At 54.8% G+C, this 21,331-nt stretch overlaps 2 long non-coding RNA genes across 2 annotated transcripts; one reads left to right on the top strand and one right to left on the bottom strand.

Annotated features, from left to right (window-relative positions):
• The first annotated feature begins 12,688 nt into the window (after positions 1-12,688).
• Positions 12,689-13,317, top strand: LOC135577706 (uncharacterized). Its single transcript, XR_010469348.1, has 2 exons — positions 12,689-12,818; positions 13,103-13,317. It is a non-coding gene; the product is annotated as an uncharacterized LOC135577706 (long non-coding RNA).
• A 1,295-nt stretch (positions 13,318-14,612) lies between these two features.
• On the bottom strand, positions 14,613-15,070 carry LOC135577710 (uncharacterized). The gene is made up of 2 exons (XR_010469350.1): positions 15,027-15,070; positions 14,613-14,932 (listed from the first exon to the last, which is right to left on the bottom strand). It is a non-coding gene; the product is annotated as an uncharacterized LOC135577710 (long non-coding RNA).
• Positions 15,071-21,331: the final 6,261 nt, after the last annotated feature.

Here is a 21,331-nt window from a genome sequence, read left to right as displayed (position 1 = left end):
CGGGCTGTAGCATGAGGTACGGCATATGTTTCCAACCATCCAGTGGTTGCTTCCACCATTGTAAGTACATAACGCTTACCTTGACGTGGTTGTGGAAGTGTAATATAATCAATCTGCCAAGCTTCTCCATACTTATACTTTAACCATCGCCCCCCATACCGTACAGGCTTTAACTGTTTCGCTTGTTTGATTTCAGTGCAAGTCTCACATTCATGAATAACCTGTGAAATAGTGTCCATAGTTAAATTCACCCCTCGATCACGAGCCCATTTATATGTTGCATCTCTACCTTGATGCCCTGAAGCATCATGGGCCCACCGAGCTAGGAAAAGTTCACCTTTATGTTGCCAGTCCAGTCCACCTCAGCTACTTTAATCTTAGCAGCTTGATCTGCTTGTTGGTTGTTTAGATGTTCCTCAGTGGCTCGACCTTTAGGCACATGAGCATCTACGTGCCGAACTTTCACAGGCAGGCTCTCTAGCCGAGCAGCAATGTCTTGCCACAGTGTGGCAGCCCAAATGGGTTTACCTCTGCGCTGCCAGTTGCTTCTCTTCCATTGCTGTAGCCACCCCCACAAGGCATTTGCCACCATCCATGAGTCAGTATAGAGATAAAGTATTGGCCACTTCTCTCGTTCAGCAATGTCCAAAGCCAGCTGGATGGCTTTCACTTCTGCAAATTGACTAGATTCACCTTGTCCTTCAGTGGCTTCTGTAACTTGTTGTGTGGGACTCCACACAGCAGCTTTCCGCCTTCGATGTTTTCCTGCAAGACGACAGGATCCATCTGTGAACAGTGCACACTGCTTATCAGTCTATTATACTCTTATCAGAGTATTATACGGTGGTGCTTCTTCAGCACGTGTTACCTCCTCCTCATCTGGAGACATCCCAAAGTCTTTGCTTTCTGGCCAGTCTGTAATCACTTCTAAGCTCCCTGGGCGATTGGGATTTCCAATTCGAGCTCGTTGCGTGATCAATGCAATCCATTTACTCCACGTAACTTCGGTTGCATGATGTGGAGAGGGAACCGTCCCTTTGAACGTGCAGCTCAGCACCGGCAGTCGAGGTGCCAGGAGGAGCTGTGCTTCAGTACCGATCACTTCTGAAGCAGCTCGAACTCCTTCCTATGCTGCTAGTATCTCTTTTTCAGTTGGAGTATAGTTGGCCTCAGATCCTTTGTATCCTCGACTCCAAAAACCTAAGGGTCGACCTCGGGTTTCTCCTGGTGCTTTCTGAGGCTCCAGGTAAGTCCATTATCTCCAGCTGCGGTGCAGAGCACATTTTTAACATCTAGTCCAGTCCGAACTGGTCCAAGGGCCACCGCATGAGTTATCTCACGCTTCATTTGTTCAAAGGCTTGTCGTTGTTCAGGGCCCCACTCAAACTGGTTCTATTTACGAGTCACTCGATAGAGAGGGCTCACAATCTGGCTGTAGTCAGGAATATGCATTCTCCAAAAACCTACAACGCCCAAGAAAGTCTGTGTCTCCTTTTTATTAGTAGGTGAAGACATTGCTGCGGTTTTGTTGATCACATCCATTGGGATCTGACGACGGCCGTCTTGCCATTTTATTCCTAAAACTGGATCTCTCGGGCAGGTCCCTTGACCTTGCTTCGTTTTATGGCAAAACCAGCATCCAAAAGAATCTGAATTATTCTCTCAGCTTTCTCAAAGACTTCTTTCGCTGTGAATTATTCTCTCACCTTTCTCAAAGACTTCTTTCGCTGTGAATTATTCTCTCACCTTTCTCGAAGACTTCTTTCGCCGTGTCGCCCCATACGATGATGTCGTCAATATATTGCAGGTGTTCTGGAGCTTTACCTTGCTCCAGCGTGGTCTGGATCAGCCCATGGCAGATGGTAGGACTGCGTTTCCACCCCTGGGGCAAGCGATTCCACGTGTACTGGATGCCCCTCCAGGTGAAAGCGAACTGCGGCCTGCACTCTGCTGCTACAGGAACAGAGAAAAATGCATTAGCAATGCACTGCGAGATGTCCATCCGTGCTTATCAATAAGCATTCCATTGCTAGTTTTACCAAAACATGTGTCTGGTTCTCCAGGAAAATGCAGTTAATATGAAGCTTTAGCTGACAGGCAAAATCACTAAAAGAGAAGCTGGTTTTTAACAAAACCAGGACAGAAGGGCTTCGGCCTTTCATCGCAGGCTTAAGTGCTGCAGCCAAGGCCGCAGCGTGGGCTTGAGCATGTAGTTTTGCCTTTTCTACCTCCTGTTGCGTGATCGGTACCCGTGTGCAAGCTTCCACCATCTCTGCTAGAGAAGCAGTTTTTCCCAAAGCGGCTCATATCTGTTGGCATTGGGTGTTTGCATTCATCATGGCCAAATCTTTCCCCACAGCAGCTTTTGCCTCTGGAATCTGGTTAGGAGAAGCATCTATAGCTTCTTTTAAACGGTCCACAAACTTCATATATGGTTCCCCAGGATCCTGCTTTATTGTAGAATAGGGTGGCACAGGGTTACCTATATTGGGTAACTCACTGCTGCCAGAGCAAGCCCTTGCGTTTGCTGCAAAACCCTTGGATTATCATTACTATCACTGCTATACAATTCCCTTGTGCTTCCCTGTGGATCAGTAAGTCGACGCATATTTGCAAACCCATCTAACCCAGTCTCCAGCCCTTTTCCATACCACGATCTCAAATATTCATCTGCTCCTCTTACGGACCACATCCCACCTTCAACACATTGTCTAGCCCATTTTTGTGTTCGCTCCCTTTTAATACGGAGCTCCTCAGGAGTGAGGTCTAATTCCGCCCCCTCCCTTTCCTGTTTTCCCCGTTTTTCACATCCCCTGCCAGTTGCCTCCAGCCCGTCCTTCATCGCATCTGACGCCTTTTGATATGCTCTTAACCACCAAGTTTTACTGTTACCGCCATCTAGTCGCCTCACGGCGTATAGAACTTCTTGCATCTGGCTCTCCTGCCGTCTCAGTAAGTCCTTCGGGCTCTGCACGTGGCTCTGCTGTCGCGGTTGAGACGGACAAGCGACATGGACCGAGTTCTTTCAAGATGAAAGGAATGGATGCTATTGATTGCTGTAAGTGCATTTTTATACAATTCTACCAGTTCATGTGTCTTTTCACTATTGGTTACAAGTTACAGCACTAACATCTCACTGGTTAATTTTGCTATCATCCATGTTATTCTTCTATCCCCTTCTCTCTCATGGGTACATCTCTCCTTTCTCACGGGTACAACTCCATATCTCCGGATACTCCTTTACTCCCATCCTTCTCAAGGGTAAATCTTAATATCTTCAAGGCTGATCTCTACTCCCATATTTTCTGACAAGGATTCCACAGACCCGCTGTAGTTTCCCACACTCTCCTCCTGGAAGCCAGGGCGATTCTACGGTTCTGCATTCTCGTGCTCCACCGGGTCCTCCGGCAGCGGCACTTCAGCTGGATTAACCTGTCCGGGCTCGTTGAACCTTGCTGGTTGCTGCCGTTGCTCGTCGGAGGCAGGCGATGGCTCAAAGGGCGCAGAGGGTATAATTTGCTCTCCGCCCCAGCAATCCAAATCTGACACGGGACATACCAGCGGTATCGATTGTTCAGAGTCCTCGGAGGGGGGGCAGCTCGCGGCGGGCGGCTCCGGGGGGACGGCACACAGCTCCGGCTCCGCTGAGACCTCCTGCATCAGCCGCCTGACCTCCCGCCACGGCCCGGCGAGGTCGCAAGCCTCGCGGCTGCCCCTTGTGACCGCGTCCCACAGTTCGGTCCCTGTGTCCTCCCGTGTACCGGGAGAAAAAAATCCGTCGTCGAAGGGGACACACGCCTTCCGCTGGGCGAATCGCAGCAGGCGCTTTAACGCGTCTGTTTCAAAATACCTTCCTGTTCGTGCGGCCAGCTGCAGAATACTCTGCATTATGATTTTTTCCTCCGCGGATGCCGTGTTTCCCACGCCACCTGCTTCTCCGCAGGCCTGCTTTCCGCTATTCTTCAAGCGCAGGGCTAACTTCGCCCTCCAGGTGCCTTTCCTGGCGTCTTCACGTCCCAACGATCTTGCTTCGATACGAAGTATCACGTCGGGGTCACCAAAATGTTGCTCTTTCCACGCGAGACACGGAACCTGACACAGCAATGTGATGTTCACAGAGTTCGCTTTATTGCCGGAGCGGGCTGGCTCTATAGCAAAGCTGCCCTGTCCACGCGCCTTACAACAACGCTCCTTTAGTTTCTTCTGTCTCTGGCCTCACCTCTCAGCCAGGCTGGCGACAGCCCCATCCCCCCGGGGCGGGGGGGCTCTGCCGCTACAGAAAAGCAAAGATTGGTGAGAAGAAATAAGGCAAAAAGACAAGGGATTACAATTACCCACAGGAGGGAAAACCCTGCTTATAGATCTTATGGAAAATAGCCCAGGAATTAAATGTCACCTCATGCTGGATATGTGGGGGGTCTCAAATGACTGATACATCGGATGAACCTCTTGTAAGCTAGTGTCGCGGGTAAATTCATCAAATACCTCTATTGCTCCCACTTGGTACCCAGGTCCACCTAATGGATATTGGTCTCGAAATGGTAGCCTGGTGGAAGACAACAGGGTTCGTGATAGCATGTGCATTTCTGGGTTTACTGTTTGTGCCGTGTATGATCCTGTGCTTTATTCGGTTAGTACATCCAGTAGTCCAAGGCATGCAAATCTCAGGCATGCCCTATAGATCCTAAAAAGGCAACTTAGCAAGATTTGTCAGGAAGCAAAAATTCAATGGGCTCAGGCCTTGCCAATAGTGGTGTTGTGTATTAGAATTAAACCTAGGAGCGGAATGTCAGTAAGTCCATACGAAATTCTGTATGGCAAGCCATATGAAGCACCGGATCCAGATCCAAGTGTACATGTAAAAGGTAATCAGGATTTCTACAATTATGTGTTGCCTCTCGCAGGACACTGAATCGACTCAGATCCGCACTAGTGTGGAATCGCCCACTAGCACTTGAGAATCCGGTACATGATACAGAGCATGGAGACACGGTGTATACAAGAACTTGGAATAAAGGAACTTTTAAAGAACGTTGGGACGGACCCTATCAAGTACTCTTAACCACATTAACCGCAATTAAGGTTGCTGGAATAGACTCCTGGATACACTACACCATTCAACACAAGAACCGAGAGGTTTTTGACACCTGCTTTCTTGTCGGTGTCCTACTGAGCACTAGCACAAAGCCAAGAGTGTTGCTCAGCAGCACCAACCACGTCTGCCAGGAATGAGTCTTCAACATGAACCAGGGGCAGCAGAAGGCAATCACCAGCACCACAGACAGCAAAGGAGAAGTCTGCAAGATCCCGTAAGGCTGGAATAGACTGTTGGCATCTGCTCTCCACGGCAAAACCGGAGGAGAGCGTAGAGGGAAAAGAAATGAATGTCATTGACCGTGAAAAATGCGTGGCGAAACACAGGAGGTTCTGACACAAAAAGACCCTCCCGGGAGCAAGCCATGACTTCTGGATCCAGCATCTCTGGCCCGGGATGAAGGCTTGCCCATTGCCGTGCAGCCACTTGGGGTGCAAAACTGGGGTTTGAGAGGGGCTGTTGCCCCCCAGTGTCTTGCTCTGCCTGGAGATGTCTGTGCAGAGGTCCCTGGACAGGACGCCGCTTCCTCAGTCAGCGCTGGCAAAAGCCATCTGGGAACACGCTCCGTCCTCTGGAACTCTTCCTTGTGTGACTCGCAGCTCACGTGTGACAGCGCTGCTCCAAACTTGGCCATCTCCAAGGACCGGCTTTCTTTGGGATGTGGGGTTCACTCTCAGAGGAATCATGGCAGCCCTGCTTTCTGTGTTGGGGTCTCCCTTTCAGCTATGGAGCAGCTTCAGTTCTCCGTGCAAAAGGATCTTGCAATGGCTGTGTAGATAGCAGCAGCGTTTCTGAAGCATCAGAGGAGATGTCAGAGCCATCAGGCTGAGGGACGGGAATGCCAGCAAAAGATGGCCCGTGTTTCAAAAGGGAGGCAGCCGTGCCAGCTGGAGAACCTCTCTCGCAGCTCCATCCCCAGCAAAGAGCTGTCTCTAGAGCAGTTCGTGCTGCTTACAGGCAAGATCAGCCTTTGCATTTGAACCACCTCCTTGCACAGGTGACAGGAAACATACTCTGGTTTATGTCGTTCTAGCTGCAAAGGCCAGGACAGTGTTCACGAGGGAGCAAGCGATGAGCACATTTCCTGGTCGGCAGCCGCTGGCTCGTGCCAACGGTCAAGAGAGGCAGAAGAAATCCCTTCAGAACAGCTCCCTCTCAAAAGACATCCTTCTGCTTGATGAACCGCAGGGAAAGGCGTCCTAAACCAGGCACTTTGACCTTGTTTTCAGCCCAGGTTCCCAGTGCTGGTGCACTCGTGAGCCAGTCGCTGCACATCTGCCACCAAGGGGAATCGCCTCCGAGGCCAACTGTGCCGTGGGGAAAGGAAAGGGTGAAACGTCGGGAGAGTTTGATTTAGTGCACAACACGGATAAAGCCGTTCTCTCTGCAATTAAAACTGAGGGTGTTTAATTCAGTGAAATGAGATTTCATTCCCCGTGACCTGTGCGATTGTCTTTTGAATCTGGGCACGGGCTGCAGTGACCTGCCACAACATTTGAGGTGTCACGAGCTGCATTGTGGGTGGTAAAGTGGGAAAGGCAGGAGGGAGCCTCAGCATCTCCCATCCCGTGGATGACTTCATCACAAAGGACCAGGGCGGCGCCCGCTGGCTCCTGGGGCGGCTGTTGCCGGGCAACAGAGACACTATATTGTCCCCTGTCACCTGTGCCCCTCGCCCATTTGGTCACTGGCCGTGGTGGGATCACTTGCCGTGGTGGGATCACTGTGGTGGTGGACTCATTTTGGCAGTTGGATCGCTTTTGGTGGTGGGATCACTACTGGTGGTTGCATCACTTTTGGTGGTTTGATCGCTTTTGGTGGTTGCATCACTTCTGGTGGTGGGATCACTTTTGGTGGTGGAATCGCTTTTGGTGGTTGAACCGCTTTTGGTGGTTTGATCACTTTCGGCACTCGGATCGCTTTGGTGACTGGATCGCTTTCATCACTCGGATTGCTTTCGGCACTTGGATCTGTGTTGGTGACTGATCGCTTTCTGTGGCAAGAAGGAGCAGGAGAAAGGCTGCTGGCTGCCCATCCCTCCAAGATCACCTCCGGACAGAAAAGCTCCCGTCTTCCCGCATCAGGCTCCGTGTTTCCCGGCAGAGCAGCAGCGATGGCCACACTCGGTCTGCTGGAGATGCTGAACGCCGCCATTGGGACACCCAATTTGGGGGTTGTTGACTTCGTGGCGCTTCACAAGTTGCTCGAGGCCATCATCGGGCAGCTGGGCCAGCAGCAGCTGTCTGTCCTGGAGCCAGGGCAGAGCCCGGCCCCCGGCCTGGCAAAGGACCAGGACAGCAAGGACCAGCCTGGCCAGGAGAAGGAGGAGGACGGAGCCCTGGGCACAGGGCAGCAGCTCTGGAAACCAGAGGAGCAGCTGGAGGGGACCGGGAGCAACTCCGAGGTCTCCTCCATGGCCAAGGAGCTGATGCCAACAACAACCGAAGAGGAGGAGAGAGCCGTCTCCAAGGTAGATGCTCTTGCTGGTCCCTGGGTGCTCCCCCACGAGACGCCCCCTCCTCCGGGCTCCGCGCTGCCGTCGTGCCGCCCTCAGCCCAAGGGCTGGGTTAAGCCCGAGCTCCCGCAGCAGAGCACAGCGGGGCCCAGGTCCCCAGGGACCCTCCCCTGGGCTCACCCCCCACCCGCTCTCCCAGAAAAGGGCTTCGCTCCAGCACCTGTGGGAGGAGATCAACAAGTTTAAGGAGGCGCAGTGCGGCCTGGCAGAGGACGTGCGGGCCATGCAGAAGGCGCACTCTGGCATGGCAGAGGACATGCGGGAGATGCAGGAGGCCATGCAGAAGGCGCATTCTGGAATGGCACAGGACATGCGGGAGATGCAAGAGGCCATGCAGAAGGCGCATTCTGGAATGGCCCAGGACATCCAGGAGATGAAGGAGGCGCATGTTGGCCTGGCAGAGGACATGCATGCCCTGCAGGAGGCGCATTCCGGCCTGGCCGAGGACATCCAGGAGATCCAGGAGACGCTTGGCCTGGTGAGCATCCCCTGGTGCCCCGGGAGGGAGCTGGGCCCTTGTCCCTCCCCGCTCCTGCTGCCCTGTCACACTGTGCCCGTGCCCCACGGCCATCGGTGTCAGCAGCGTGAAGGGCAGCAGGAGGGAAGAGTGGGAAGGGTGTCCCAGGAGTCGCTAAGGCACTTTTGAACTAGAGAGCCCTCAAAACAGATCCAGGGGAGGGGAAGGAGGGGAGATAAAGCTCTGCCCGTGCAATTCAGCCACGGCCCCCAGGCACAGCCCTGCCCAGCGTCCCTCTGTCTCCTGCCCCAGTTCATTTGGGGATACTCTTTAAATCCCGCTCCCACATCTGAACGGGTGTCCCTCTCCTCGCCCAGCTCCAGGGGAAGCCCCAGGACGCTGCCGGGCTGCGCAGGGACAGGAGGCGGCTGCGTCCCCCGCTCCCTCGGGGACACCAGCCCTCCTGCCTCGGGGCACAGCCTGTGGGCTGGGGTGCTGGGCAGTGATGCTGCGGGTCCCATCCCTGGGTGTCCCATCCCCCCAGCTCCATGGCTGGGCTGACCCCGTGATCCCTTTGCATTTGGGCTCTCATGTTCAACACGAGTTTGGCCCTGTGAGATGGTGGTTTGGGGACAGGGACTGGGGACATGGCGGGGGGTTCTGGGGTCTGTCCTCACGGCTGCCCAGCTGCCAGTAAACGTGCTGCCCTTTGCCTCTTCTTCCCAGGAGGGCGGTGGGGGCCAGTCTGCCCCTGCTGAGCCCACCCAGGTGGCCATGGACAGCCAGGCCAGGAAGAGCTCAGCACTGGGGCCGAAGGGACGTGGGACACGGCCTGGGATGGAGACCGGCAAGGGGACTGCAGGGTCTGGCTCCCCGGGGATGCGAGCAGGGACACAGGGGGAACCAGCGACCCCTGTGAAGTTGTCAGGCGCTCCCTCTGATCACACGAGGTCTATTGGTGCCGGCGCCACCACCCCGGGGATGCAGGCAGGATCCCGGGGCACCCAGGCCAGCACCTCGGGGCTGGAACCAGGATCACGGGGCACCCAGGCCAGGACCTGCCTGGGGACACAGCCAGGGGCCCCTGATGCCCAGGCCAGCACCTCGGGGATGCAGCCAGGATCCCCTGGGACCCACAGCACCACCCCTGGGGTGCAGCCTGGGTCCTCCAGCTCCCAAGCCACCATCCCAGGGGATGCCCAAGAGCCGGCCAAGCCCTGGGGCTCCACCAGCACCTCCAGCTACGAGTCGGAGATGCGGGAGGTTCTCTCCCAGGTTGGGCAGCTCGGCCACCTCTGCACTGGTCTGAAGGAGCAGGTGGAGCAGCTTAAATCTACCAAAGCAGAACATGCGGATCTTGAGAACTTGCGCCGGCTCTTCCCGAAGGGAGGTGAGAGCACAGGAGGACTGGCGGGGGTTGTTTGGCGTGGGGTCACCCTGGGTCAGGGGCTCGTCATGCTCAGAGACCCCCTCACCGACAGCACATCCCCTTGCACCATGTCCCTCTAGGCCGGGAGAGCATCACCAGCATCCTGGCCGACCTCAGGTGCCAGGTGTCCTTCCTACAAGACATGGCCAGGGCCCTGCACGGGGAGGAGGAGAAGGTGAGCCGGCAGCAGTCCCCGAGGGGCTGCGGGGATGCCAGTTTGGGCAGGGAGGGGGCAGCCGAAGGGTCCCCGTGCCGGAATGACACAGGGGGCTGTGCCCTCACCGCCCCCACTGCCGTTCCCAGATCAGCAAGGTGGAGGATGCTCCCAGAAAGACGAGGGGGGCTGGAGCCGGCAGAAAAGCAGCCGGCAGCGGCCAGATGACCCGACAGCCGCGGTAAAAGGATGGGAGAGGGTTTCCTACCCCGCAGGGCTGCGAGGGATCCTGGGGTCTGGGAGCATCCCAGTTTGGGGGCCAAGGGACACCCCCACGAAGGCTAAGCCTGCCCCTGCCCCCATCTCGCTGGCCAGGCCCAAGGGACAGAAGGTCAAGGCAGAGCGGAAGGAGCTGGGGAAGCAGCCGGAGCCGACCCAGGCCGAGCTGGAGCAGTTTGCGGCCAAGTACGTGAATAAGTTGGTGATGGAGACAGCGCAGCAGCTGCAGGCAGAGGTGAGGCCCGGGGGCAGCGCTCCCAGCCCCCGCTGGCTCGGGGGGAGTCCTGGCGGGGTCCTGGCCACGTCCCCTGGCTGGATGGGGCCATGGAGCCTCCACGGCACCTGGGCTTGTGGGCGGCATCCAGCCCGGCTCAGAGCTGATTCCTCCTCCCCTGCCAGCAGGTGGACGAGCCGAGGGCGACGGTGCAGAGCGGGGGACACGAGCAGGCAGGGTGCCGCTTCTGCAGCCCGGACACCAGGGTGCTGCTGGGGAAGCTCCTCCAGCGCTGCGAGAAGCTCGAGGAGCAGGTGGAGTCCCTGGCCCAGAAGGCGGGCGGCAAGGTGGACAGTTATCCAAAGTGGAGGAGACAGGTAAGGAGATGCGGTGTAGGGGGCTTGAGCTGCCAGGACCCCCCAGGCATTTCTGCTTTGCTCTAACGTGGGGGAGCCCCTCGCTGCCCCCCTAATTGGCTTGTCGGAGTCAGCAGCACGGAAGGGAATTAAAGCCTTGGCGCAAATGTCCTGCTTGCACTGAGGGCCCGTGGCCATCAGCCAAAATACCCTGGGTCTGTCCCCGTGGGGCAGCCACCCCCTTGCTCAGCACCGCCTTGTCCTCTTAGTCCCTGCAGCAGGACGAGCAGCTCAAGGGCCTCCAGACCAGCATCGTGCAGCTCCAAAAAGGCTACGAGAAGTTCAGCTCGGACCTTGCAAACCTGCAGCAGGATCGCCAGCAGGAGCAGAATGACGTCAAGGTGGGTGGCTGTAACGCGCAGGCAGAGCCCAGGCTGGGACCCCAAGGGGTCTGTCCCCCTGCCACCCTGCTCGCAGCCCTGCACAGCTTCCCCGTGCCTTTCCTGGAGGTTTCTGATGGGGTGGGGAGGCAGGGGGTGCTCGGCTGGCCGGGGGCAGCTCCGACCCTGCCGTGGCATCACGGGCTGCTGTCTGCCTTGGAAGGCTCTGTCCCAGGCCCTGGGGAGGCTGGAGAAGAAGCAAGCAGACAAGGAGGAGCTGCTGGTGCTGGGAATCGATGAGGTACGGGCTCAAGGGGCCCCGGTGCCAGTCAAGGGTGTCCCGGGCAGGGTGACAAACACCCCTTGTCCCTTGGGTGCCGGCTGGCAGAACCAGCCAGGGGGAGGGAGGATTTCTAGCCCGGCTGCAGGTCCCTTGCCAGGTCCCTCTGTGACCCCGAGTCCCTTCGGCTGGTGGGACCAACGCCACGGGGGTGATGGGGTGAACAGGACCACGTAGCCACTTCCCCTCTCCTGTTGTCTCTGCATCCTGTCCCCACCGCTCTCCTGCCTTTCCCTGTTGCTAGAAAGCAGACAAAGCCGCGCTGGCTGACAAAGTCAGTCGCAGCCAGCTTGAGGCGTGCGTGGAGCGGCTGACCAAGATGATGGAGGAGGTGACGAGCCGGGTGACGGGCCAGGAGAACGGCTGGCTCCAGTTCCAGAAAGAGCTGCAGAGACAGATGGACTGCAAGGTGAGGGCTCGTCCCCTCCACGCAGCACTGGCACCTGGGGGCCTGGCAGCCTAAGGCAGCATCCTTGCGAGGGTCCCCCCTCCCGGCTGTGCCCCCGGGGACCGCCATGTCCCATCCTGGGGTAGCTGGCTGAGGGTGTCACCCGTCCACAGCTGGACCGCCGGGAGCTGGGGGCGTTCCGGAAGCAGCAGGAGGAGCGGTGGAAGAGCCTCAGCGGGCAGCTCCAGGAGCAGGCGCTGCAGGCAGAGCGTGACAATGCCGCTGGGATTAGGAAGTGAGTGCGATGGGGACAGTGGCGGCTTTGGCAGTGCTGGCCCTGTTCCTGCTGGCTGTCCCGGCTCGTGCCGGTGTGGTACCTGGCGTGGGAGCCACGTGGGCAGCGCCCCTGGGGATGCTGAGCAAGTGGCTGTGCCTTGTGCTCCTGCCAGCTGCAGCTTCGCAGCGATAGAGGCGGCACAATGAGGGGCACGTGTGGGAGGAGCCCTCCTGAACCAGTCCTGGGGGGTGGGTGCAGAGGCTTTTTGTGGCTGGTGTGCAGGTGGGGCTGTGCCCCCCAGGAGCTCCCCAGCCCTTTTCTCCCCCCTCCAGGCAGCTGCTGCCTGGTTTCCATTGCCTGTCCTGTGACCGGCCCCTCAACATGCTGGCGCCTGGACCGTGAGTAACTGCCCCCCGAACAGGGAGCACCCCCCGACCCCTCCCTGGCGTCGAGTGACACATGGGGTGCCACCTGCCGGGCCCTGAGCACCCCCATGTCCTGTCCCACAGGGAGCGGACGGGCGAGTGCAGATACCCCACTGTTCCGCGGAGCTGCGGGGGCCCACACACCGTCACGCCCCCGCGCTTCCAGCCCCAACCGCCCAGCACCCCACGGCCGTCCCCATCCAGCGCCCGCCGCCCCAACAAGGTAGGGATGACAGAGGTGGGGAGGGGGATGCTGAGCCTGCGGGGGGATCTGTGCCTCAGTTTCCCCAGGGAGAGCTGGCTGGGGGAGGGTTGCTGGGGGATGCGGAACGGGGCCCCGTGTTTGGGTCACACGCTCTCCCCTTCCCAGAAGGACGCAATGCAGCTGTCGGGCCAGGACGGCACTGATGGGAAGCGGCAGGACGAGCAGCTCTCCATGATGGGGGGCTCTCAGCTGCCCACAACACCAACGGCCACCCCAGAGACCTCGACCTCGAGGAGCCAGAAAAGTATGGCCCTGTCAGGGCACCGGGGGGCAGAGGACACCCCGCTGTCTGGGGGGACGGGTCTGTGCCCACAGCTGGGCAGGGTTGGACGGGGGTCTGGGCTCTGGGCTGGGCTGTGGGGGCAGCACTGGCTGCTGGGGCAGCCGGTCCCTGTGGTGGAGCTGGAGGGAGCTGGGGGGACATGTGGGGTGGTGCTGGGCAGTGTGGGACAACAGCCTGTGTGCTTCAGGGTGGGGGCAGGACCCTGTAGGTGGGTGTCTGTGGCTGACCCTGCCCCTCGCCCCCAGGCACCGCCTCCCCGCTGCTGTTAGCCGTGCTGAAGCGCCGACCAGCCTCATCTCCCGGACGCCTCACCCAGGCACCGAAGCTGCTGCCGCCCATCCAGCCCCCCCGCAGCGAAACAACCCCCTGACAGCCGGGCAGGACGGGGGTCCCGGCCCCGGTCCCACCGCCCCGGGCGCTGAGCAGGCAGCGGCTGCAATAAATGGCGATGGGCAACCAAGCGCCGGTGTGGTCTGAGTGGGGGTCCCTGGGGCAGGATGGCAGAAAGCCCCCTGTGTTTGCTTTTCCAGGAGAAAAATAAGTGCTAAAAAGGCGCTTTGGGGTGCCCAGGTGGATCCAGTGGTATCCAGGGTCCCCAGAGGGAGCACGGGGAGCAAACCAGTGGGCACCAGGGCAGAGCCAGCAGAGGCCCATCCTGCACCCCGGCTGGGGCTGAGGTGTCCATGGGCTTCAGAAGCACCCCCTGGCACTAACTGGGGGGACGGGGTGAGGGGGGAGCCAGGGGGCTGTGCAAGAAGCCGGGCTGGCTGTCGGCAGCCGGAGGAGGGGAGCGCTTTGCTCTGGGTCGGGGGATCCAGAACTGGGGGGACGCAGCAGCTTCGTGCCCCGCCCCGGGGTGCCCACAGCCGCCGTGTCGCAGCGCTTTGCAGTCGCAGGAAAGCACCGGGCAGCTCGAGTTGATGGGCGCTCAGTTTCCCCAGCCAGGCGATGCCAGCGGTGCCAGCCCAGCCACCCAAGGCCCTACAAGAGACAAGGGCTGTTCATACAGCCAAGCAAAAGTGTGGCCCGTGGGCAGGGGAGCTGCCAGCCCTGCCTGCCCTGCCTGCACAGGCAGGAGGAAAGCCCCTGAGCAAACCTCCTGCATCCCAAAACCGGGGATGCTCAGCCCAGCAGAGCTGGCACTCTGCACTCTCCAACTGAAGCGGAGCAGCTGAGACCGGGGAGTGGACCAGACATGTCCCTGATGGAGCCACGTGCCAGGGGGTTCCCACCAGCCCCCCAAGGGCAGTGTGTCACGGAGAGTCCTCGCAGCTTCATTTAAGGGACAACAGAGTCCAAAACAGCTTTCATTAAACTGGCGAGGAACAGGGTTTTAGCACTCCAAAGTGACTTAAATAAAGGTTCAGATATCAGCTGAGGAAAATTATTTGAGGGGCAGCAACTGATACAACCAATCAGGCGGTGCACAGCGTGCACACACGGGGCTTCACTCAAAACAAATGCCGGAGCTGGCCCTGAGTCCCGGAGAAGTACACACTTGCCTAACACGGTGCGGGATTATTTTAAAGAGATAAAGTACGCGTGCAAATGCGCACGGAAAGTTACTCGTGCATATGTGCACGGGAGGAAAATACACCCGCGATTCGGCCAGGGTCAATTTATACGCGCTCAAATGGAGCGTGGAACGTTATACGTGCATATGTGCACGGAAAGCATAAACATACTCGCAATCCTGCGAGAAGTTTTACTTACACCCGTGGCGGTGTCAGCATTCAGGACACAGAACCACGGGCGTAGTTCTATGCGGTGCTTTATTTCAGCGCTGGGAAACCAGGGGCTCGCACCCAAAGCTGGTTCCGACCACTGATTCAAACTTCACCATTTTATACAATTTGGTTACATACATATTCATTGAAGTTACAACGTGTATATTGCATATTCATTAGGTTACACAATTATTTCCCAATATCAGTTGCAACACCTTGGAACTACTCTAAGCATGCGCAGTGTCCTCCGGTGGTCGTTCAGGGGTCGTTCCTGACAGCGCAGGAAAAGCGTTAGTCTGAGAATCCGCTTTGTGATGGTTCTCCCGCAGGTTGCTCTACCTTCAGTCACTGACAAAGAGCAGGACAAGGACAGAATTGGAGTCGCAGAGCTGCTACTCACCATGCTCAACTTCTTCTTCTGGGGCCCACAGGCAGTCAGCACCTTGCTGCTTGTGTTCACTTTCAGGACATCTCCACTCGTCGTGCCGAGATGAAAATCACCATCATCGTCTGTCATCTATAAGAAAGCATAAAGAAAAAGAGGTCACGGTCTGGATACTGAGACCCGTGTCCCACGCCTGACACTGGGCTGCATCAACAGCTTTAGTTCAGTGGATTGCCAAGAGTTCACCTGGGGGAACCCAGCCAATGTTTCTGTTCCATCACACGCACAGATCCAGAACACTGCTGAACGCCAGACACTTTCTAACCAAATCTAGATCATATTTGGAAGCATAAAAATCCGGGTGCCGGAGCCCGTGACCGTAAGACGTGCTGCTTCTCTTGAGGAGCATCCAGAACACTCTTTCCCAGAGGCCGTGGGAGATCAACGGCCATGGCCAATGCTGAGGAACTTCACTGCCGTCACGCGCTTGGGACCAACATTTCCAGCATTATTAGAGAAACTCGTGGTTTTTCTCTAGTCTGTACAGAGTTTCTTAGTTCAGCAAAGTCATCTTGGCTGAAACGTACCTGAACACACACGCTGATTCCTCTCAGTTGCCCCGCGTAGCATTCAGATGGATGGATTGTTTTAGTTGCTGTGTCGAGTTCCCACACTCGAATGGTGAAACTATAAGAACAAATAGAGTGGGATCAAATCCACAGATGCAGCAACCTCCAAGTTTTTTCAGTGCTACAAGAAGTAAAAAGCCTTCACAAGGCTCCATTATTCTGATCTTTCAATACGGAGAAAAAGAACAATATCAGAGAAGTCTCTTATGGAAACTTTTTCCGGGCAAATCAAAAATCTTAAGGCTTCAGCAAAAACATATGTGAGGACACTTTCAACTCTTTTCTAGTGCAATTTAATTGACGATGTCAGAGACGATGTCATATCTTTAAGCAGAGTCACCCTTACATTTACCAAAGTGCTACAATTGCAAAGGCGAGCACTCATAAGTGCGAGTGCAGCCAAGAGCATCCAAAGCCGTCCCTGATGCACAGGGAGGTGCAGGCCCTCAACGCGTTTAAACGTCAGCCTGGATATATGGGCGCTGCCGCAAATCCTTGCAAAACGCGACGTTTTGTACAACTTTTGTTACAAGCCAGTGACCAACTGTACATCACATCTGGTGAGGACAGGAGATCATCCAACGACCGGCAAGACATCATTGTTTCGACATTAATTAGCCATTGTTCAGGGGCACTCATTGACTGCTTTTCTTGTGTAAACACTGGCAACTAAATATGTTAAACACTGCACGGGGAATGCTGAGTACAAAATCCTGCTATCAGGAGCAGAAGTGACGCACGTGGGCCCCTGTGTGCTGCTCTGAAAACATATTGTTACATGGAGAACAAGCAGAAATGCCTTAAAGCTACAACCTGACGGGTATTCAGGAGTCCATTCAGAGTAAAAAGAAACAACACAAGCACACAGTTGCTTAAGTTTCCTTGTAGTTAAACAAAGACTCTTTGTCAAAGGAAACAGGGCCAGGGGTTCTCTCGCTCTGCTCGTTCCTCTCAACAAACCCTTACTTTCCAGCAGTGACAAACACCTCGTCCCTGCAGCTGGAGCACATGACGACGTTGGCATTGCCGGCGCTGCGCGGCGAGGCCGGGCTCCCGCACACAGCCTCTCTCTTACTGACGTCCCACACCATCACCCTGCAGGAGAAGAAAGCCTTGAAACAGCTTCGCTTTTTGACACTGCTTGGAAGTCAATTACTAAAAAACAAAAGCAAGCCAAAGCCTATTGTCCTGCAGTCTGTTCCTACCAGGACACACAACAGAAGTAACTTTGTAGAGATTCTACCCAAGAAAAAACTTGTCACCAAAGTGTGGAATTGCAGTTTACATCCCCTGCTCCTGAAGCAAGGCTACGTGGATTTATCAGATTCCTTCTGCGGAGCACGACTCAAACCATACAGAATCACAGAACAGCTTGGGTTGGAGGGACCTTCCCAGCTCCCCAGTGCCCCCCTGCCATGAGCAGGGACATCTTCAGCAGCTCAGGGTGCTCAGAGCCCCGTCCAGCCTGGCCTGGGATGTCTCCAGGGATGGTTCAGCCACCACCTCTCTGGCCAACCCGGGACAGGCTCTCACCACCCTCCCTGGAAAAACGTCTCAGGCCGCCCATAGAATCTGATTCTTGTCAAAAATCTTGTGCCAAGAAGCGGAAATCCTTACCTGCCGTCGTCCTGGCCTCCCAGGGACACAAGATAAATGCCTCTGGGCGAGAACGAGAGTCCCTCGACTTTGCCCTCGTGCAGCGAGAGCCGAGCAAGTAACTCCTGCTTTGGGAAATCCCAGAGGATGACGTCTGCCTGCGGGGCAAAGCAGAAGGGGGGGATGGCAGAGCATGAGCTGTAACTCGCAGGATCAGGGAGAACAACGTTCTCTGGCAGGAAAGTTGTTCGAAGGAGCCCAGCCCAAGCTTCTCTGCAGCCCTGGGCACCCCTGACACAAAGAGGCTTCAGACTGGGTGCTGTAAGAAGCATTATTCCAGCTGAGCACTTGAGTAGCTCTGCTTCATTTCAGCACCTACATTTACCTGAGACACTGAGTATTTGACTTAGGTTTTAAAATACTGAAAGCACTAAAACCTGATCCCTTCCAAGCGTCTTGAGGTCTTTCAAACAGGCAAAAATAAAACGAAAAGAACTTGAGAGGTCTGAAAATGCAGGTAGGTACCTGTCAAGGGCTTTGGAAAGTCCTAAGCAGCTCTGGAACTCAGGTCTCACTTGAAATAAACCAGCATTTATTAATTAATGTCTAATGAGATTTTGGCTGCCACACGCCCACAACACTTTGGATAAAAAGGACTGGAACTAAAAATCCCTCAATCCTAGGGAGACTGCTTCATGTTTTACAAAAACATAAAGGCACATCCAGCAACGGAGTAACTACAATTTCCCATTCCCTTCAACATCTTCCCATTGCAGATATTTATTTTCCAACCAAAGAAAAAATAAACGAAAGGTGTTCCCACCACTGGCAAGCCAACTCCAATTTCTCTGGTCAATACTAAGCGGTTAAAATCAGAGCATTACCCACCTTGAATCCAATGCAGGTGACTTGTCCTGAAGCGACGTACATCCCATCCCTGGACACGACAACGCAGGACACGTTATCGGCGTGGCCATGCAAGAAACTCTGTTTCTTAGTGTCCAGGTGCTGAATCAGCACCGTACAGCCCAGGGGGTACAGGATGTGCTCCCTGTCGGGGTGGCAGATGAGGCCACAGGGAACATGTCCTGCAAGAGAAACGGGTGAAAGATCCGCTGGCTGCCAACAGTTCAGGGGCTGCAGAAACCACTGGCTCCCCACGGTTTACCTCACAAGGCGAGGGGGGGGGAAGGAAAAGAACCTTCCAGTTCTCCCCAGAGCTGTTCAGCAGAACAACCCCGTGTCGAACAGCACGGTCACCCTTGGAATAAGTGATGGCCAAAATTGTTAATGTTGAACAAATCGAGTAGGATTCAATTATATTATGCATATTGTTGTAAGCAGTAACTGCGCTTGTGCAAGTCTGATTATGTTTTGTAGAACCTTGTAGTAGCAGTTAAGCCAATGCCTGGATTGCCTGGATGGTGCCACAGATAACAGGACTCCCGGATGGTGCCACAGATAACAGGACTCCCGGATGGTGCCACAGGTAACAGGACTCCCGGATGGTGCCACAGGTAACAGGACTCCCGGATGGTGCCACAGATAACAGGACTCCCGGATGGTGCCACAGGTAACAGGACTCCCGGATGGTGCCACAGGTAACAGGACTCCCGGATGGTGCCACAGATAACAGGACTGCCGGATGGTGCCACAGATAACAGGACTCCCGGATGATGCCACAGATAACAGGACTCCCGGATGGTGCCACAGGTAACAAAGTTCCAGAGACGGAAATTCCCAGCGTTTGAACGAGCGTATAACATATATAAGCACACACGAAAAATTGAGTGGTGTGCCTGTTGGCGGAACTGAGCTTCCCCCGGTCACCCAGCGCTGTTTTGCCTAATTACCGCTTGCTAAATAAAATCAATTGATTGGCTCAAAATCGATTTATTGGCTCTTACTTATAACAAATTTTGGTGCCGTGACTCGGATTAAGGATCTCTGGGAGGGACTCCTAAACTTCAGGGAGGCGCCCCATCCCGTTTTCAGACGGTCCTGGAGTGGACGGAGGATCGCCCTGAAACCTTAACCTCCGAACCCTAAATTTAGGTAATTAGGCAAAAGGATTGAACCCCGTAAACCTTTGTGCACGAAGAACCGGACGAAGACCCCGGGGAGGGTAAGTATAGAAAGCAATTCCGTTCGGTTGGGGTGGGTATCCTGGAGTGTGCATGAAGGAGACGCCCCCCCCGGCTTGGGGAGGAAGCGAAGTGAGTGTGGACCCTGCCATAAGGCAGGGCGGGACTCTCCAGTAGTGCGGTTCTCATAGCCCGCGAGGGCGTGAGCCACGAACGAGGGGTGCGTGTGTGTGTTTGAAAGAAGACACTCCGGAAGATGGGACAGAGGAAGAGCAAGCCTTCTGATCCCATGGGGAAGGGACCCAAGGAGAGGTTACCGGATACTCCCCGAGATTCCCCATTGGGCCTTATGCTCAAGAACTGGGAAGGTGCAGCTTGCACGCGAAACAAAGGTAGGGAAAAAATGGTTTACTATTGCATGCATGTCTGGGGAAACCAGCAGATTAGACCAGATCGTTTATTTTGGCCAATTTTTGGGTCATATGAGAACTGGATTTGTCAGGCCCTAAATCTTTACCAACGGCACCAACAAGGGCCGGGCGCTGACATTAAGTGGCCCCAGCAGCGCCCTAACTGGGATAATCAAAACCCGGAACACAGGGGCCATATGGGAGATCTCCGCACTATAATCGTCCAAGGGATTAAGGAATCTGTCCCTCAAGGGCAGAACATAAATAAAGCCTTTAAAGAACAACAAAAGAAAGATGAGACTCCCACAGAATGGCTAGAAAGACTAAGAAAGAGCTTGCAGCTTTATTACGGTATAGACCCTATGACACCGGTCGGGCAAGCTCTTTTAAAAACACAGTTTGTGGCGAAGTCATGGCCGGATATTAAAAAAAAAAAAAAGTTAGAAAAATTGGAAAATTGGCAAGAGAAAGGGTTGGATGAGTTGCTAAGGGAAGCACAGAAGGTTTATGTGAGAAGGGAGAAAGAGACTCAGAAGAGGCAAGCTAAAATTTTAGTAGCGGCAGTTCGAGAGGTACAGAGGATGGCTCCACAGAAGGGAGGGCCACCACGCATAGGTGGGAATGGGCCACCTCAGGGAAGTCAAGTCGGACTGAAGGATTTGAAGGAAATCGAATATTTTTACTGTCAGAGGAAGGGACATATGCGAAGGAGCTGTAGGAAACGTATACAGGATGAGAAAATGTATTATGCTGAGTAGGGGTGTCAGGGGCTCTATCTGCTGGGGACTCCTAAAACAACAGAGCCCTTGATAAAATTAAAGTTAGGTCCCCAGTGCCAGGAAATGGAATTCCTGGTAGATTCGGGGGCAGAAAGATCTATTGTCCAAACTGTGCCCCGGGGATGTGCTCCATCTTCGGAGAAAATAGAAGTAATAGGAGCAAAAGGAGACCCCTTTTCTGTACTAGTAATTAAAGGGGTAGAAATAGAATCCCCATCCCAAATAGGGATAGGGTCCCTTTTATTAGTGCCTGAAGCTGAATATAACCTATTAGGAAGGGATTTAATGGTCGAATTGGGAATTAGTTTAGAAATAAAAGATCGGGAATTGAAAGTAAAACTATACCAAGGTAAGAGAGGATTTAGAAGAAGAAGAGGAGTTTTTATGTGGATCATCATGGGTAGTGGATGGGAAAAGGAAGTCAGGATACGCTATAATAGATGGAAACAGCTGGACAACTAAGGAGTCAGGTCCCCTTAACTCAGGATGGTCAGCGCAGGCTTGTGAGCTGTTCGCAATATTGAGGGTATTACAGTTGTTAAAAGATAAGAGAGGGGACTGATGAATTCTCAGGGTAAAGGATTAATACATGAGACCTTAATAAAGCAAACTTTGGAGGCATTAAGAGGGGCCAAACAAATTGCAGTAGTTTATGTAAAGGGCCATCAGAAGGGAACCTCCGCGCAAATAAGAGGGAATAATTTAGCAGATGAGGAAGCTAAGAAAGCTGTGTTGCTGGTAGTAAAAGAAATGGGCAGCTGGAATCAGCAGTTTCCAAAAAGTGTTAGAATGGAAGAATCCTTTTTGCACTCTTTTCTTAATATTAAGGACATTCTTAAAACTAGTTAACATGTCAGTGTATTA

Source organism: Columba livia, unplaced genomic scaffold (genome assembly GCF_036013475.1).
Source record: "Columba livia isolate bColLiv1 breed racing homer unplaced genomic scaffold, bColLiv1.pat.W.v2 Scaffold_134, whole genome shotgun sequence".
Lineage (NCBI taxonomy): Eukaryota > Metazoa > Chordata > Aves > Columbiformes > Columbidae > Columba > Columba livia.
This window is presented reverse-complemented; position numbering and strand designations above follow the sequence as displayed.